Source organism: Coregonus lavaretus, assembly GCF_964263955.1.
Source record: "Coregonus lavaretus genome assembly, chromosome: 25".
NCBI lineage: Eukaryota > Metazoa > Chordata > Actinopteri > Salmoniformes > Salmonidae > Coregonus > Coregonus lavaretus.
In genome coordinates, this window is record NC_140012.1 from 41,168,403 (window position 1) to 41,183,837 (window position 15,435).

Sequence of the window (15,435 nt, forward strand, 5' to 3'; positions counted from 1 at the left end):
TTTTAGAGTGATGTATTACAAGTAGCCTAGGCCTTTTATGGATTATGAGTGCATACAAAGGTGTAACTTCAAGTTTCATTTTATGTAAATTATAATACACTTGAAATGAATATTCGGTATATAGCCTACAAGAAAACATGCGGATCATTTATCACACATAGCCATACTCAGATACTGTAATGAAGTAATACAATACTGTAACACAGTACGCATAACTACAGTATGGACTACAGTTCCCACCAACCTTTGCGCCCAAGCAGGACGAACGTTCGTAATATAGGCCAATGGCACTCACTGTCTGATCCAAGTTAGGAGCTTTCAGCTGCCAGCCGTGGCCCATTATGTAAGTGCCGCTGAGAATTATTTGCAGTGCCATTGCAAAACTACCCGTTTCCTGACCGTTTTGCAAGGTGTGCAATTGTAATATTGCTCTTTGCACGGACACACACGGTTCAGACGCAAAAAGGCTCCAAGTGCATGAAGATCGCGGCTTGTATTCTGCAAGCAAGCTTCGGCGCGAGGGCGATGGAGGGAGGGAGTGAGAAAGAAGGCAAAGTCTCTAGTGCATCCCCTCCCCCCCATCAAAGCAAAGGGGAAATGTCTCAGCCAAAGGGAGGTAAGAATATTACATGCGATCTGTGCAAAACGACTGATCTGCAATCAGCAATGCATTGTATGCAATGTGCATTGCTGCAGGTTGGATATTGTCAATGCATGTTAAAGTTTGATGCGCTAAAAGGGTCAGTTGCATTTCCTGTTTAGCTCTTCCCCTTTGCAGAGTCCCTGGTGAGACGATGCTGTCTGTCTACTCTCAACATATAGTAGTTAAATGTTTTTTGCTCATGTTGACGGTATTTGCAGTCCTCTTGTACCAGGGATGTTATAGCCTAGTTAAAGCTGTTACACAGTCAACAACTCCCTGTAGACATATTGCAACGCCTTTATATAAAGCATGTACGATCACATGCACATTTCGACGAGATGTTGCCTTTGCAAGGTAATGAATCAAATGCATTTATTTCAGTGCATCGATTAACCGCATAACTGTAAACTTTGCTATTACAGTGCATGCGTTGTAAGCAGGGAGTCGGGGGACACGATCACAATATGACAACATGCAGCTGTCAATTGGTGAAGTTCAGTTTAAATGGCTTGGAAAATCACACTTGAGTTCTAAAGACAATTTTATTAGTTGCAGTTTTGTTTTCACTGTCAGTGGCGCATAATGGAAATTATTGGGGCGCCTATAGACCTAGCTAGTGGCTGAGCTTTGTTCCTACAGCAATATAGGTAGACATTTAAAAAGTAAAAAGCTAAATATAGATTTGCTGTGTGTAAGTCTACTGTACTGAGGTGAACAGTTCAAGAAACAGGGTAATGGGCTATTTAAAATACGAGTCTCCAAGCAAAACATCCCTGCCACATTCAGTAAGTAAAAGCTCAGACACACGGGTAGGATTGCCAAACGGTTACCTGCTGACAGTATTTAGCACCTATGATAAGTGTCTGCAGTCAATCTCTTTTGTGTTCACACAGCAAAGACCTTGGAAGTTGTTAGCCACTCAGCCTTGTTAAAATTCTACTAACCAGAAGGTGGCAGTAGAGTTGTTTGGCAACGCATTGCCGTGCATATTGCTTATGGTCTATTCAAAGCTATCTGCGCTAATGTTTCTATTTTGTAGAAAGCCCATGTTGATACTAGCCAGATGGCCACAGCTAGATAACTACCTAGCAAGATGACGAATAAATTATTTATTTCACTCTCCATAATCCCACACTGCCAGTCCAGCCCATAGTCAAATGTTTAGCTAGCTAGCTAACGTTAGCATATTCACTAGCTAGCACTACATAGCTAGCTAAGGACACTGCACTAACTCGGCAGCTAACACAAGGCAGCTGTTTCATGGAAACTAGCTAATCCATTGTGATTGAATTATAATGTCAATACCGGCTACAGTGGTTAGCTAGCTTGGAGGAAGTATTTAGTGTTGTGTGGATTGCGTCTCTGCATTTAGCTAGGTACCATCCCATAGCTACATTGGATATGAAGTCAGACTGGCTCATCTATGGATGTATGGAGAAAAAAAAATGCCTTCCTTTTTCGGCCCCCCACGTGGTTCGTGCTCTCTGATTGGCTCAAAGTCAAGTTGTTGGCGATTCTACAAGTATAATCAGTAGGCTCGTCGCTACCGGGTCAGCACGCAGTAGGTACCGCTTTTGTTGTAGCGAGAGAAGGAACGGCCCCCCACTGTATTAAGTACCTGCAGTCTATTGGCAGTGAGATTCTCGTGTGTTTCATTGCTGAACAGTTTCTCTCAAGGTGGACCACTGCACAAAGAGACAATCTTCAGAATCAATCTCTATAACCCTCTGGAATGTATTGCTATTGATCTCTGTTGTGCTTGATTAATCAATGAAGGTCACTGATCAATTAGAAACTCCCCTCACCTGGTTGTCTAGGTCTTAATTGGACACACATTGCAAGGACATGACAACAACCAGAAGACACTCGTCTCGTACCTCTATGGAATGAGTTTGACACCCCTGATATTTTCAGACAGTATTTGCATCTTTGAAAGTCTTGGTACATGCATGAGCGTTTTCACAACATAGGCCTAATTGTCCTGTTACTCCTATCCATCGAAACTCACACATTGGATGATTATGTTCAATTTGTGTCCAATTAAGACCTAGACAGGGGAGTTCCTAACTAACCAGTCACCTTACTTGATCAATGAAGAACAAGGGAAAAGTGAAAATCCACAGACACTCAGCCCTCCATGGAATGAGTTTGACACCTATGATCTAAACCATGCACATGTCCCATAGCTGTGGGCCCTACTACATTCCTAAGGCCAAGGCAAACATCTATTTTGACAGATCATCAAGGAGAAAAATGCATATGATTTGAATAGGATTTGCAAAGCCAGGAGGGCTGTTATTGGATGTGTCCCAAATGGCACCCTATTCCCTATATAGTGCACTACTTTTGACCAGAACCCAATGGGCGCTGGTCAAAAGTAGTGCACTATATAGGGAATAGGGTGTCATTTGGGACAGAACCAACTTCTTTGTCATAGGATTATTGACAACATGTAAACTATATTTAGTCTCCAAATGTTTATTGAAAACATAAATACATTTGCACAATAAGCACTTGTTGTCTCTCAAATACATCATTACAGTTATTAGTTAGTTAGTTAGCTATCACATTTTTGCCATATTATCAGACGTGGTATAAGTCAAAACGCCTAAAAACACTTCAAGATACAACTAGCTGAAACAAGCCGTCTATGATTCCCCACATGGCAGCTTCTTGTCATTGTTTCTGCCAATCTGATCATTCAGAATCATAATACACAGCTTTCTACCCCTGCGATGCATACACACACACACACACACTCTCTCTGTCTGGCTGTGCAGGACATGACCAGCTAGTGGCTCGCCCCTGATTGGCAGCAATGTTTACCTTTACCTGTGGGCTTCTGTCAATAGAGGTGAAACGTCAACCCACACACACACACACACTGGAGTTGCAGCTAATGGTTAGGCGTACGCTTTCTATGTGATTAATACAAAGCCATATTTTCATTTATATACTCGGCTGGTTTGGGACTTTTGCTAGATTAAGATGGATCGCTGTATTCACACTTGCAAAATAAAACACCTGCAAAATGGTTTAGACTGTATTGACATTGAGTATTTGCATTGTTAGAAGCACTGCACTCCAGACTTTTTAGTGTGAGCATACCTTGCAGATACATGTTTTCTTTCCTTAGAAAATGACTCTGGAAATGGACTAAGGACTTAAAAGGAGGTCTGGAAATGCATAAAAAAAAACTCATGCCAAAGAATTTATCAAGAATTTGGATATTCTGCAAATGATACCGGCCCCTGCGTTAATTCTTGTGCAAGGCAAGGTTAGACCTAGGCTACGGATGGTGGCCGCCAACCTACACTTGCATGCACTTATCTTGCACAAAAATGATAGCAGGGGCCGGAGGACACATCTATTACAACGTGTGTTCCTGTAATTACTGTCCCCTGTCATGTCAGTAGGGACTAGGGAGTAAATTATCCTGTGAGTCTTTTATTTTATTTAAATGTTGCAGTTTGGCCCAAAGACGGACAGTTGTGCTTTCATCATTGTCTGTTGTACTGTACTGTGCAGCGGCACTGGGGGATGGTGACGGCAGCAAGTCAGCCAGCCAGTGGCCCTCTCAGTGCGTGTCCCTGTCCCCTGCAGCCTGTCATTATGAAGCCCAGCCTGGCCTGCACAAACACCCCATTTGTCATGCAAATAGACCCTGCATCGTTTTCAGCTGCACAGATAGTAAATTTGCTGTTTCGACGGGCCTATTGTTGGACCCGTTCCAAGCCTATAGTGGCTTTCTGCTGCAATAACAGGAGGATTGTTCACTGCATTGTTAGCTGATGATCCACTAAGTGTGTGCGTGTGCAGAGATGGACAGTATTTATGTTACATCTATTTGAAATACAGTGCCTTCATAAAGTATTCATACACCTTGACTTATTCCACATTTTGTTGTTTTACAGCCTGAATTGAAAATGGATTAAATATATTTTTCTCTCACCCTTCTACACACAATGCCCCAAAATGAAAACATGTTTTTATAAATTTTTGAAAATGTAAATACATAAATACAGTACCAGTCAAAAGTTTGGACACACCTATTCATTCAAGGGTTTTTCTTTATTTTGTACTATTTTCTAGGTTGTAGAATAATAGTGAAGACATTAAAACTTTGAAATAACACATGGAATCATGTAGTAACCAAAAAAGTTTTTAACAAATCAAAAGTTTCTTCAAAGTAGCAACCCTTTGCTTTGATGACAGCTTTGAACACTCTTGGTATTCTCTCAACCAGCTTCATGAGGTAGTCACCCGGAATGCATTTCAATTAACAGGTGTACCTTGTTAATTTGTGGAATTTCTTTCCTTCTTAATACATTTGAGCCAACCAGTTGTTTTGTGACAAGGTGGTGGGGGGGGGGGGGGGGGTATACAGAAGATAGCCCTATTTGGTAAAAGACCAAGTCCATATTATGGCAAGACTAGCTCAAATAAGCAAAGAGAAACAATAGTCCATCATTACTTTAAGACATGAAGGACAGTCAATACGGAACATTTCAAGAACTTTGAAAGTTTCTCCAAGTGCAGTCGCAAAAACCATCAAGCGCCATGATAAACTGGCTCTCATGAGGACCGCCACAGGAAAGGAAGACCCAGAGTTACCTCTGCTGCAGAGGATAAGTTCATCAGAAATTGCAGCCCAAATAAATGCTTCACAGAGTTCAAGTAACAGACGCATCTCAACATCAACTGTTCAGAGGAGACTGCGTGAATCAGGCCTTCATGGTCGAATTGCTGCAAAAAAACACTACTAAAGGACACCAATATGAAGAAGAGACCTGCTTGGGCCAAGAAACACGAGCAATGGACATTAGACCGGTGGAAATGTGTCCTTTGGTCTGGAGTCCAAATTTGAGATTTTTGGTTCCAACCTCTGTGTCTTTGTGAGACGCGGTATGGGTGAACGGATGATCTCCGCATGTGTAGTTCCCACCGTTAAGCATGAAGGAGGAGGTGTTATGGTGTGGGGGTGCTTTGCTGGTGCTGGTGACACTGTCTGCACTCTTAACCAGCATGGCTACCACAGCATTCTGCAGTGATACGCCATCCCATCTGGTTTGGGCTTAGTGGGACTATCATTTGTTTTTCAACAGGACAATGACCCAACACACCTCCAGGCTGTGTAAGGGCTATTTTACCAAAAAGGAGAGTGATGGAGTGCTGCATCAGATGACCTGGCCTCCACAATCCCCCGGCCTCAACCCAATTGAGATGGTTTGGGATGAGTTGGACGGCAGAGTGAAGGAAAAGCAGCCAACAAGTGCTCAGCATATGTGGGAACTCCTTCAAGACTGTTGGAAAAGCATTCCAGGTGAAGCTGGTTGAGAGAATGCTAGGAGTGTGCAAAGCTGTCATCAAGGCAAAGTGTGGCTACTTTGAAGAATCTCAAATATAAAATATATATTTTGATTAGTTTAACCCTTTTTTTGTTACTGCATGATTCCATATGTGTTATTTCATAGTTTTGATGTCTTCACTATTATTCTACAATGTAGAAAATAGTAAAATACTTGAATGAGTAGGTGTGTCCAAACTTTTTACTGGTACTGTAGAATATTTACATAAGTATTCACACACCTGAATCAATACTTTGAGTTTGCAAGAAAGGCATTTCACTGTACTTGTGCACGTGACATTAAAACTTGAGCTTGAAACTTGTAGAACCACCTTTAGTAGCGATTTACAGCTGTGAGTCTTTCTGGGTAAGTCTCTGTAATAACTTTCCACACCTGGATTGTACAAAATTTGCCCATTTATTCTTTTCAAAATTCTTCAAGTTCTGTCAAATTGGTTATTGATCATTTCTAGACAACAATTTTCAGGTCTTTCCGTAGATTTTCAAGTAGATTTAAGTCAAAACTGTAACTTGGCCACTCAGGAACATTCAGTGTCTTGGTAAGCAACTCCAGTGTAGATTTGGCCTTGCGTTTTAGATTATTGTGCTGCTGAAAGGTGAATTAATCTCCCAGTTTCTGGTGGAAAGCAGACTGAACCAGGTTTTTCCTCTAGGATTTTGCCTGTGCTTAGCTCCATTCCATTTCTTATTTTATCCTGAAAAACTCCCCAGTCCTTAATGATTACAAGCATACCCATAACATGATGCAGCCACCACTATGCTTGAAAATATGGAGATTGGTACTCCGTAATGTGTTGTGTTGGATGTGTCCCAAACATAACACTTTGACTCAAGACATTTCAGCTTTTCATTTTTAATACATTTGTAAACATTTCTAAAAACATAATTCCACTTTGAATACTTTCTAAAGGCACTGTATGTATTTCAATTACTCTGAGTATTTTGTAATTTGTTTTACAATGGGCTGAACTACACTCCAATGTATTTTGTAACAAGATATTTTCAAGAGCTGTTATTTGTATTTTCAAAACACTTTTCTATACCATTTCTTTGGCCCCCTTTCACCCTGCATTTGTATCAGAAGTTTGATTGCACTATGGTGTGATAAGTGTCTGCTAAATGAACTAAATTAAATTTATATGTAAAAATGAACAGTTGCAATGCATGCTAAGTATTCTTTTAAAAAAATTTATAGAAAAATGCCTCCCCCTTTTTTCTCCCCAATTTCTTCATATCCAATTGCGATCTTGTCTCATCACTGCAACTCCCCAACGGGCTCGGGAGAGGCGAAGGTCGAGTCATGCGTCCTCCGAAACATGACCCGCCAAACCGCGCTCCTTAACACCCCCCCCGCTTGATGTTAACATCCACAGAGACTGGAATTGAGCAAATATGAACTTATCATAGACGTTTGTACAGTACAACACAGTACAGTTAAAAGTACAGTATAGTATGTTGTACTGTACTGAACTATACTGCACTGTACTGAACCCTACGCTACTTTACTCCACTGTACCAAACTCTACTCTACTGTACTGAACTCTACTTTAATGTACTGAACTCTACTTTACTGTACTGAACTCTACTGTACTGAACTCTACTGTACTGAACTCTACTGTACTGAACTCCACTGTACTGCGCTATACTGAACTCTACTTTAATGTACTGAACTCTACTTTAATGTACTGAACTCTACTGTACTGTACTGCACTGCACTGAACTCTACTCTACTTTGCTGTGCTGTATTGTACTGAATTCTACTGTGCTGTCATGTCCAAACTTGTGAAACATGAGGAGAATGACATTCATATCCATAACTATGCACAGATTAGGGACCCATTATGTAATTCCGGTACGGTAATTCCGTTACCGGGTGTAAATCCACTTCACATACTGTAGTTCAATAACCAAAATATATATTTTTTAAACTCAGGGTGCCATGTCATAGCTGACACCCCATTCTTTCTGCAGACATCTTTTGAATCTTAATTCGGAGCAGATATTTTAACAGTTTTTGGAAAACGTGGTCGCGTAAACCTGAGGGGGATTTTACTGTAATTTCGTTACCAAAGTTTGCATCTGCACAAATCGTTTTTGTACATTTTTCTGTGGAAATTGTTAAAAGTAGTCCTTGTACATAAAGTTGTATGGTTTGTTAAACTTTGAAATCAATGTTTTTTGTTTGGCATACATTTTAAAGTTTAAAAAAAACGGTGTCAAAGCGCAATTCCGTTGCCGTGGAATTGCCAGAGACCACCACACCAAGCCATCTGTGCAGGATGAAGCTTGATGCGTCAGGACAGTGGTTGGCAAATAAATGTCAACACAAAGTACAACGTAGTCCGACTGCAATACAAGACAGTAGATGGTTCCACAGGGTTAACATGACACATGCATCTTCACGAGCCTTGAGCTCTCTGTGACTCTCTGTGTGCTGGAGCTTTGTGTGAAGTGGAGTGTGTGTGCCACGCTGCTGAAAATGTGAGGAGCATAAATCTAGTCTCATCTTCATTCACCCTGCCCGTTAGCCACCCTGCGGTGCATGTGATCACAGCAGGTCTCCAGCAGTGTTTTCTCGCTCCCTGATCTCAAAGGGGAAAAGGGTAAGAAGCCCTGCATCTGCTTTGTAGCTCAGCTTTACTGCATGTCAAGCATGTTAAAATAATAAAATCAATGCATCACGGCTGAATCCTAACATTGATCTTGAAACCTCATCAAGCTTCCTGAATAAGCAATTGCTCCTTACTCTACACGTCATTGATGTGGCTGACACCTTTTGCATGCATTTCTCCTGGCATAACCTCCATCCCTGCAACTATAATCCTACAATTGTTTTTATTTTTTAATTAACCTTTATTTTACTGAAGGGCCATTTTTAGTAAATCGATTTCATTTGTCTGAAGGGCTATAGAGTTCATGTATGTTTCAGTAAATCAATGTCGTGTCTGAAACAACATTTCTTGGTTCCTCTATGGCTGCGTTTACACATGCAGCCCAATTCGGATCTTTTGCCCAATTTATTGTCGAGCTGATCTGATTGGTCAAAATACCAATTAGTGTTAAAAGATCAGAATTGGCCTGCCTGTGTAAACGCAGCCTTTCAATATCGAGGGTGAACTTTGGCTCCCCGGCTCTGCTGGATGGAATAAATAGCCCTAGCCGTTGTCATCGTGGCTGGATCAAAGGTGTTTAATATTAAAGCATTCGGGTGGCGGTGCACTTAGCTGCCCCCTGCCTGATTACCAGTTGGTTACCAGTTGGACCTTGTGCAATTGACCAATAAAGTGATCTCTCTTAAAACCCCCAGCTAGCACACTGAGGAAAGGAAAGCATGACCTCCCGCTCCTCCTGCAAATTACTGCTCTCCGGTTACCACCGAGAGAGTGCATGGCATGCTAGCCGACAGTAACTGCATCCCAAATGGCACCCTTTTTCCTACATAGTGCACTACTTATGGACAATCTGTGTACTATATAGGGAATAGGGTGCCATTTGGGATGCTATGACAGTACTCTGGATGTGGGACAGACAAGCTGTCTGGAGGTTAATAGACTTGAATTTAATTCCAGATAGACATTTTGTTTCAAATTTAAATGGTGATTGGGAAAGTGCCTGGATTTGAATAAAAAGTGCTTTATTTATGTGAAACCCAGCTAAAGAGGAATGGTGGTCTAACTCACCCGTTAACAACACCTGTTAGGGTTTTGTAAATGTAAAAGATGTCACGCTGCTTCCTTAGCGAGTACCGCCACTTCCTGCTTCGGCTCACACCGAATCTCGAACCCAGGACTTCTGCCTTGCTTGCACCTATGACCGCCCTCCTGAAACGTCTTACCAGTCTGCGCCATGAGAAAAGCTAACTATTCGCTGATGCAAGTGGGGACACTATAGGTTGAGGAGTACATGTCACATAAACAGATCTCTGTCGACTCTCCAACCACTTGTGGTGTGTGTGGTGTTGTGTTGAATAAAACATAGCACGTCACCTGGTCCACTTGGCACCATAGAAGTAACTGGAAAGAAATGGCCCTGCAGTTCCACAGATTGTCATCTAATCTCGGGGACCAATTCTTTGTTTTCTTCTTTCTGGACTATAACACCTAAGCCTCTAACATCCAGCCAAATCCTCATGCTGAAGCCTGGCCAGATCAACCAGGCCAGTAGGCCTACATCCTGCTGAAGCCTGGCCAGATCAACCAGGCCAGTAGGCCTACATCCTGCTGAAGCCTGGCCAGATCAACCAGGCCAGTAGGCCTACATCCTGTGGAAATCTGCTATGAGAGAGTTAGCAGGCTGCCACGCTTGGACTCATAAATAATGCTAGCTCATGTTAGGCTGCTACCAGGCCAACAACTGCTATGGCAGTGCTTCCCTTCATTTATAAGTTATCGACTTGATCTTACTATTGCCTTGGCCCATTCTTCGTACTCTTGCAGGTGTACTAAATAGGACATGAAGATCACATGCCCCCATAGTTGAGCAGTGATCTCCTGTTGTAGTCATGGATGTTAAGTTAGCCACTAGCTAACCACTACTTAGGCAGGACAGAAGCTGATACCCTAAGCATGCAGAGCACTGCCGTCAGTATGGTTTAAGTCAACCCCAGCCATGTAGGAAGTGTATAGCCATGTGGCTACTGGTGATGACATGGTTCCCAAAAGAGCTTCACAATATAACAGCTGTAACCTAATGGATCTTTTTCTATCTGACATCTTTTGAAAGTGTAGGGTATCTCACAAACTGCCAGGACGGTGAAAGTGTAGGCTATCTCAGACTGCCAGGACGGTCAGAAGTGGCATAACAGCCTCTCGAGGAGTTATTTTTATCCCATCTCTCTCTGTCTCTCTGCCCTGCCTCTGTTTCTCTTTTCCACTCCCTGGCTGCCCCCCCATCTCTCTTTCCCTCACTCCCTCTCTGCCTCTCTTTTCCACTCCCTGGCTGTCCCCCCCATCTCTCTTTCCCTCACTCCCTCTCTCCTTCCCGCCAACCCTCTTGCGGATGTCTGATTCATCCATCTTCCTCTGGGTCTGTGTAATTCCATTGAGGGACTTTTGGGATTGTTGGAATTCCCGGCATGCGTGTGTGTTTGGGTTTGGAAGAATGAGCGGGTTGGTTGGTTCCGCCTGCTGTGAATGCCACCCTGGGATTATCATCAGCATGGCTGGGGCTAGGCATGGTATGGCTGCACTCTCACACCAAAGCTTTTGCTCCAGATTCACAATGCTCAAAGCACTCAGTCTCAGGCAGCCTTGGTTTCAACACCGATCACTCTGGCATAGTCCCCTGGCTGTTAGCATGCCGTCTCTTACAGGACATGTTTCCCTTGGCTTCGTTGAAAGCTGAAGGAAACAGATTACTAGACCTGCTTGGTGGTATTTCATGTTAACAGTAGGTGGGGCAAAGACAGCTGGGCAAAGACTCCTTCAGTTGTCTTTTCTTTGCCATTACCTTGGCTTCGGTACTTCTCTCTGGTATTGTAGTTTTGCTATCTTCACCCCTGAGCACAAAATCTGGAGAGGGAGAATGTGATAATTGTGAATGTTCCAATGAACCCCCAGAGGCTGTAATCATGAGAGAGAGCGAGAGAGGCATCCCGATATAGAGTTCTTCTCCCCAGTGACCTCTCGCTGGCATCTCACGACATACTTGTCTTCAGCCCATGTGCTGCAAATAACTGGGAATGATGTACTACTTTTTAATTAGGTTGCAATGCAAAATAAAGCTCAGGCTGCATTGAATGCTGAGATCAGCGAGGAAAAAGCCTAAAGGGGGAGACTTTGTATATTTTATTTGAATTTGTGCAAGATAATGTGGCATAACTTAAAACAGTGACCGCATTTGCATAGCTTGCCATAATTTCCTCTCACAGTTGTGAAAATATATGACACAAGAATTATAATGTTAGGAAGGCCTGTTGCAGAAGACCTGTTTTTGAGATGAAAATATTATATTGGCTCAGGACAGACAATGCAGCCTATTATCTTATTCCTGCCATGTACACTGTAAATTCTATAATCTATTGATTTAGTGAAAAAAAATATTTAACAGTTACATATAGAGATTTATTTTTGACAATATAGGCCTATCGCAATATTATTATTGCGCTAGTTGGCCCAGCTGTACCATGACTCCGGTATTCTTCCTTGTGTAGCTTGTTCTCCATCTCTTATTTTTAAATGGCGAGCCAATATGTTTTCAGCACTTTTTTATTTCGATGACTTATCAAAACTTGTTTTCTCATGGCTCTCTTTTTGTTCAGCTGCACGTTCCGTTTTGTTGTGATTTTCCTCCACTTTGCGACATCTTGACTCGTTTGGCTATGCGTGACTGTGTGAGCGAATGCAAAAGTCATTCTATTGGCGTGCAGCTCAGTGCATGACTCTCGTTGTATGATTAGGAGTTGCTGCCCTTTGCTTACACGTCTCCCATGCATGCAAATGTGAATGAATGTATAGCCTACAGTATAGGTAACATGTTAAGTCAGTGTGCAAAGTGCACGCAGCAGGGATCTCAGGGAGCTGTCATGATTGATTTGTGTGTTTTGGTCTCCGTGGACTGGAGATGGAAGCTGTTGTCTTCTCCATGGAGCAGAGCGTGCTGCGTCTTGTCCCATCCCATCGAGCCAGAGACTGGGAAGGCTGAGGACCGTGGAGTTTTGCTGAATCCCCCCTGTCAGCCTAGCAGCATGGCATGCATATTCATGGAGAAAGCTTGGTGGTGCTTAACCATAATAACTACTGCCACCAGTTCTTCGTTTTTGGCAAAGTCCTTGTAATGAACTGGAGAGAACCTGCCTGCAGAATTCCTTGCCAGCCTGCCTGGTATTGGCATGCAAAGGCCTAGTCATGGGAAAAGCTTGGTGAAGGTGGTGCCTGGCGCTCAGCCATGATATTAACCACTCACCAGTTCTTTATTTTGGCAAAGCCTTGTAATGTCGCAGCACTATTTGAGGGAGCAGTGGGTAGCACTGAGCTCTAAGAGCTTGTCCAAGAGGCAGTAATATTGCATAGCGTTCAGTTCAATGTATTGTTTGTCAGCGCTATCAATTGTATTTCTATCTGCAGTGTTCAGAACAATTCATGTCACTGAATACACTCCGGGTGTTGAATGGAGCAGGGAACTAAAATGTTTAGTCTGAAACCTGCAGTTGGTGGAGTGGAACTCGTTTTGGTCTATGTCCATTCAAACGTAGTCATAGATTTTAGGCCTATTAGGTGACTAGTGTCAGTTTGCAGATGCTATTGTTGTCTGTGTTAATGCACGTGGGAGGGGCCCAAAGTGACATTTTGGTGCAACAAAGCTGCTTTGGAAAGTGGAAACCCTGAGGCACGCAGTGAGAGGCCACGGTGACCGTACAGCACAGAGAGGTGGTGGTGGCACACTGGACTGTGTGTCTGTGCTTGTGAGGTTTCGATCAGTATGTTTTTTTTTTTTTTTTTCGAGCTGTAATGGATTTAATGTTTTCCTCAGAATAGATGGGGATCCTAATAAAATATCAAATAGAAATACCTTTTCTTAAAAATGTGAAATTCTAGTTGACTGAGTGTTTCATCATGGCTTACCAGAACTGCACCTGCAAGTACATCATAGCACAGAAGTTGCGTTGTCAGGTGTGTTTACCATAAAATACTGCTGGGTGTATGTGTGCAATGTGCATAGCTCCCAAATACCTACTGTATGTTCAGTTACTTTAAACAGTTCCTCGCGCTCCCAAACATTTCGATCAAGCCACAAACCATAAGCAATTTGCACTATAGCCTATTTATTGCCTTACCTCCATAACTTGCTACATTTGTTTTTTTTTACCCCATATGTAACTCTGTGTTGTTGTTTTTATCGCACTGCTTTGCTTGATCTTGGCCAGGTCGCAGTTGTAAATGAGAACTTGTTCTCAACTGGCTTACCTGGTTAAATAAAGGTGAAAAAAAATAAATAATAATAATTAAATAAATAAAAAATATGCCTCCTCCCTCCTCCTGGTACAAGTCAAATAACTCCGCCCATAGCCAGGTGGTGGCGGCAACTAGTCAGTACATAGATCTTTAAAGTGTGAGCATGTCTGTGTAGCCATGCTGTGTGAGTGAGCAGGATTAAAATAATATTAGAGGTCTTTTTAAAAATATATTGAGCGTTTGCTTTAGTCTGCCTGGAGTACCAGGTGGGTGGGGTTTCCACTTGTTTTTTTATTTTCTTCTATTGGTTCTGTGTGTGGAAGCACTAGGTTCCGTGATCCAGTTAGGGGAGGTGTGATCCAGATGCTCTGGTGAACACACGCGTGCACACACACTCTTTGTCGGCGACGGCAACCTGTCACTCACACACCCTCAGGAGTGTCCGTAACGCCCTGTTTCCGTCGGCATGGAGCCGTTTAAACCTTGCAGTGGCTCAGCGCAGTACCTCCCAGATGTAGATCACTCTAACCCACCAACGCTGCAGACATATCTCCTCTCGCTGCTTGCGGTCGCAAGGGCCTGTTACATTCAATTAGGATCTGGAGTCACTCACCGCATCCAACCGTAAGTGTTGGGACTCAGGGTCTGGATCTACTGCAGTGGAAATACACTAAAAGACATCTGAGATGACTTAGAAGGAACATTTTTTTTTTAACTCAGGAAGAAACTCCACTTTACAATTGATTCAGGTCGTGCCTCCTTTCTAACTCTGAATGTGAATCTTTTAGGTGTATGTGTTTGTGGATAATGGTATTGTTGTTATTTCTCTCCTTTCAGGTAAGAAGAAGCCTGGGCTCAAGCTCTCCAAGGAGGTGTTTGAGCAGCCGTCTCCTGCTGCTGCGTAAGATTTTTACTCTTCAATGTCTTCTTTACGGAGCCTTCAGAACGTAATCACACCCCTCGACCTATTCCACATTGTGTTGTGTTGCAGCCTGAGAGTTCAAAATTGATTTACACCCAATACCCCGTAATGACAAAGTGAAAACAACAACATGTTTTGAGACATTTTAGCAAATTTATTGAAAATGAAATGCAGAAATATTTCATTTACATAACTGTTCACACCCCTGAGTCAATACTTTGTAGAAGCTCCTTTGGCAGCGATAACAGCTGTGAGTCTTTCTGGGTGAGTCTCTTAAGAGCTTTCCGCACCTGGATTGTACAACATTTGCCCATTTTTATTATTTTCTAAATTCTTCAAGCTCTGTCAAATTGGTTGTTGATCATTGCTAGACAACCATTTTCAGGTCTTTCCGTAGATTTTCAAGTAGATTTGTCACAACTGTAACTCAGCCACTCAGGAACATTCACTGTCTCCTTGGTAACCAACTCCAGTGTAGATTTGGTCCTGTGTTTTAGGTTATTGTCCTGCTGAAAGGGGAATTCATCTCCCAGTGTCTGGTGGAAAGCAGACTGAACCAGGTTTTCCTCTAGGATTTTGCCTGTGCTTAGCTCCATTCTGTTTCTTTTTT

The 15,435-nt window shown here is 42.5% G+C and overlaps 1 pseudogene across 1 annotated transcript in view; it reads left to right on the forward strand.

Annotated features, from left to right (window-relative positions):
• Positions 1 to 351: 351 nt before the first annotated feature.
• The window catches only part of LOC311100375 (dual specificity mitogen-activated protein kinase kinase 6-like), a 51,427-nt pseudogene continuing 36,343 nt past the window's right edge, over positions 352 to 15,435 (forward strand). Inside the window, exons 1-2 of the transcript XR_014615745.1 lie at positions 352 to 616; positions 14,741 to 14,804. The product of XR_014615745.1 is annotated as a dual specificity mitogen-activated protein kinase kinase 6-like (transcript). The remainder of the gene's footprint in view (positions 617 to 14,740; positions 14,805 to 15,435) is intronic.